Source organism: Sprattus sprattus (genome assembly GCF_963457725.1).
Source record: "Sprattus sprattus genome assembly, chromosome: 6".
NCBI classification, from domain to species: Eukaryota; Metazoa; Chordata; class Actinopteri; order Clupeiformes; family Clupeidae; genus Sprattus; species Sprattus sprattus.
This window is the reverse complement of record NC_137925.1, coordinates 1,836,697-1,841,696: the sequence shown is the minus strand read 5'-3', so window position 1 is coordinate 1,841,696 and position 5,000 is coordinate 1,836,697.

Here is a 5,000-nt window from a genome sequence, read left to right as displayed (position 1 = left end):
CGGAGGTCAAGTTCCCACGTGAAACAACCGTGGTTTACTTGGAGTTCTGCATTAAAAGATACCCTAGAATAATAAGGTTCTATCTGACAGTTTTGTCAAAATTGAGTTATTTACATATTCCTATTCTGGCATAATTTATGAACATTATTTAAGGTGTTTAAAAAAAAAAAAAAAAAAATGAGTGTTTTATTCTGAAAAATGTGCCCCATTTGTCAGTTTTGGTAAATGCAATGCTAAAACTTTAAACCTCAATATCTCAAAACTGACCTGAACGCAGATAGAACCTTATTATTCTGAGGTAGCGACATGCGCATGGCGAATAACTAATAGTAGAACAATACGTAGGGGAGTTTTTTATACACTTAAGTGTGACTTGACTTAGAGTATAGCACAGTGACCTGACTCAGAGTATAGTACAAGTTTGGCTCTGGATATCAAACCTTGGTGTTGCTTGGTGTGTATGCAAAAGAAAGCCCATTTTGTGGTGCCAAAAGCACAAAATAAATGCTCGAATATTTTCAACAGGTAATATTGAGAAACTTTATCTATGCACCTCCTCCTATTCACATTCATTATTAAAAAGGCCTATCAATAATAATGGTTATGGTGTATTTTATGACCTTTCCATTTTTACTGTGGCACCAGCAGCACTGCCACCACCCCCACCCTAACCTCACCACCCCCACCCTAACCCCACCACCCCCACCCTAACCCCACCATCCCCACCCTAACCCCACCCTAACCTCACCATCCCCACCCTAACCCCACCCTAACCCCACCATCCCCACCCTAACCCCACCCTAACCTCACCATCCCCACCCTAACCCCACCCTAACCCCACCATCCCCACCCTAACCCCACCATCCCCACCCTAACCCCACCCTAACCCCACCCTAACCCCACCCTAACCCCACCACCCCCACCCTAACCCCACCCTAACCCCACCATCCCCACCCTAACCCCACCATCCACACCACCCCCACCCTAACCCCACCATCCCCACCATCCCCACCCTAACCCCACCATCCCCACCCTAACCCCACCCTAACCCCACCATCCCCACCCTAACCCCACCATCCCCACCCTAACTCCACCATCCCCACCCTAACCCCACCATCCCCACCCTAACCCCACCATCCCCACCACCCTCAGCACCCCCACCATCCCCACCCTAACTCCACCATCCCCACCCTAACCCCACCATCCCCACCCTAACCCCACCCTAACCCCACCATCCCCACCCTAACCCCACCATCCCCACCCTAACCCCACCATCCACACCATCCCCACCCTAACCCCACCATCCACACCACCCCCACCCTAACCCCACCATCCCCACCCTAACCCCACCATGCCCACCCTAACCCCACCATCCCCAGCACCCTCAGCACCCCCACCATCTCCACCCTAACTCCACCATCCCCAGCACCCCCACAATCCCCAGCAACCCTAAAATCCACCACCAACTCTGGGGCGAGGCTGTCCTGGCTGGTCACCGGCTATAGAGAGGCCTGGCTCGGGGGTCTGGGATCGGGGAGTGCAGCAGTGATCTGGGGGTCCATTTGGCAGGTGCTAGTGACATGGAGGACCCTTTTTACTATCCCCTCAATCTATGCAAGGTCAAAAACTGCATCCCAAAGAAATGTGGAAGTTCCCTGGCTTCCTGGAATGTTTTTTTAGGGGGAGAGGGTGAACATATATGAGAGCACATGGCACAGACACAACCGATTGCAGGTTACCTCAAAAATGGCCTGTTGACATCAGCAAGCTGAACCCTTCATAAATATGTAATTCCAGATGGAATCATGTCATTAGTCCATTATTCATCATGGCAGTTACAGTAATACAAAATGATAATGACCATGATAGATGCGTATAAGCACAATCAGTAATTATCTTGACAGCTCTCCTTACAGAACATTAATCTGTTTAATGACAACCCCTTCAGTATTGTCATATGCTAAATAGGGTTCCAGACCATAATTACATTTCCATGCCCTTTCACCTGTCTTACAAGTACAAAAAGATGGACACTCCATAGTTGTGACGTGTGTGTGTGTGTGTGTGTGTGTGTGTGTGTGTGTGTGTGTGTGTGTGTGTGTGTGTGTGTGTGTGTGTGTGTGTGTGTGTGTGTGTGTGTGTGTGTGTGTGTGTGTGTGTGTGTGTGTGTGTGTGTGTGTGTGTGTGTGTGCGCGCGCGTGTGTGTGTGTGTGTGTGTGTGTGTGTGTGTGTGCGTGTATGACTGAGTGTGTGTGTGAAATTGCATCTCATCTGTCTTAGTAGTTTCTTCTGTGGGATATAAGTGGACAAACTAGGCAGGGGTCATGTTGGGGTCAGACTGGACCATTTTGAATGCCTTCTCACACAAGAACCCAGACACAGACATAGACACAGACACAAACAAACAAACAAACAAACAAAGCCACATACCATCTCCATACACACACCATGCTTACTCTCTCACATGCACAAGAACCCTCTCAACTCCATCCCATACTGCAGGTTACAGAGATACAGTGTATACTCTATAAACATACATCATCAGCCCCCCCTGGTGGCCAAATGTACTCCATTGCAACACCAGACAACAGTTACTGTTGTCGCTGCCAAATGTGAGTCCCTGCCTGATGTGAGTCCGCATGCGCAAACACAAACGGTTCACGCATAATGTGGGTTTATTTACTGGTATATTTAATTGAATTGTAAACGGTGACCAGCTAAGGCTCACCGTCAACATATGGGGCTGGTTTTAACGCATAATACCGTTACATTTAATGTTGTATTTAATTGTGTTGTAAACGGTTAACAGCATAAGGCTCAACGTCAACATATGGGGCTATGTTGTATTACTGTTACTAGTAATGAATGCACTGCTTAACTAATAATTCAATCAACTTGAAGCGTAACATCATAAACCTTGGTGGATTTCAAACGTAAACAAATGCGCTTGTCACCGTTTACAACACAATTAAATATACCAGTAAATAAACCCACATTATGCGTGAACCGTTTGTGTTTGCGCATGCAGACTCACATCAGGCAGGGACTCACATTTGGCAGCGACAACTGTACTTAAGTTTCAACTACACTTCCTGTGTGGTTATAGCCTGGATACCAGCCTGAACTCCGCCCACAACATTTTTGGTCTGGGAGATTCAGTCTGGACTTGAGCTAGTTGGGAGAGATTAAACGTTTCAGAAAAGTTGAAAAAGCAATCTAAACCAATCAAATTGTAAGGGCGGGCCGTATACGTTGATGGACAGATGACCTGATGATAGATAGAATATACATCGAACAAAGATGGCGCCGTATCGGGAGCTTAGTGGGACATATTTGATATGATTTAAGCTACACGACTTTTTTTATGTCTACATTGACTCGGTTAGTTGTGTATGTGCAACACGAATGTTGCCGAGGATAGTAGCTCTTAACTGAAGCACTCTAGACCATTATTGATAGGTTATGCTAACACGTAGACAAAAAAAAACATTGAAACAAATGGTAGCTTCTAGCCTTGAGTGCTAATTAAGTAACGTGAGCAGGCATATCTCATTCATTTTGAAAGAGGAACAGAGAAAAGCGATCAAGGCATTTGTTTTTGCCGTCCTTCCTACGGGATCAGGTAAAAGTTTAATCTATCAGATGGCAATAGGCTACTACGTTGCTCTGATTGGTTCTAGGTATCCAATTCAGCGAAGAGGCATTTTCTTTCCTGGTTTGTTGAAACACGCCCCATAATCACAGCCCAATGGTTCCGTATCAGACTCATATTCTGACTAGAATTATGAGTATGACATCGTCAGGCTAGTGTGGTTACTCTTTGATGGCCACAATGAAACATGGACACATAAAGGTTAAAGTTCATCAGGATTTACATGATAAAACATGAATAGTTTATTTTTCCCTTTTATGTTTGAAGTATGATATACAATCATATATAATTATAGATGTCATTTTTACTTCATAAAAACAACTTACTACATTCACATCAATAGGTTACTCAGAATCTGTATACAGTAATACACTCTATTGGAGAACACTTCCTAACAGTCACAGATGAAAAAAAAAAATCACATCTGAAAGTTATAGATGGAGAGCAATCTGTATGTGTATCTGTGTGTGTGTGTGTGTGTGTGTGAGAGAGAGACAGAGTGTCATGTGGAGTATTGTATGTGTGTATGGGAACATTTCTGAGTGTATCATTCACATCTATCATACAACACACACTTTATATCAGCTGTCTGCGGATGATCTTCAGCAGAAAATCATGATCTCACTAATTGGCTACAAGGTGGGAGAAAGAGAGGTCATGTCCTTTCTTTACTTCTTTCCTTTGTACGTCAAGACACACATTTTCTTTCTTTCTTTCCTTCTTTGCTTCAATCTTTCCGTCTTATGAATGTGCAGTCACACAATTTCTTTCTTTCTTTTGTGTGTATGTACAGACACACATTTTATTGCTTCCTTTCTTTGTTTCTTTGTTTCTTTGTTTCTTTGTTTCTTTGTTTGTTTCTGTCTTATGAATGTGCAGTCACACACTTTTGTTGTATCTTTCCGTCTTTTCTGTTTGCATCCATTCTAGTCGATCATTCGAACATCATTCCTTTTAGGCGTACTGTCCTCAATGAATGTCCATAGAACCATAAATGTGTCGCCTTAGAATGCCATATTGACTGACTTTCATGCATATATACTTTGCATTAAAAAAAAAGTTGACCTTCTCAAACACCTGTCTCTCAATCTCGCTCTCCCACCAAACTGTCGATAACACAGCAGGACTTCTTAGATAAATAACAGTATATAACACTACTATAACACTTTTATATTAAAATCACACACACACACACACAGATATAACACAAATTCACTCACTCCAAATCTGTAGACCCCCCTAAGTCACATGGTATGCTGGACAGACAGAGGCACAGTACTTGCAATGTTGGATGGGTTGCATAGATACAGGGATGGGCTACAGATAGGTTAGAGTTAGATGACAAAAA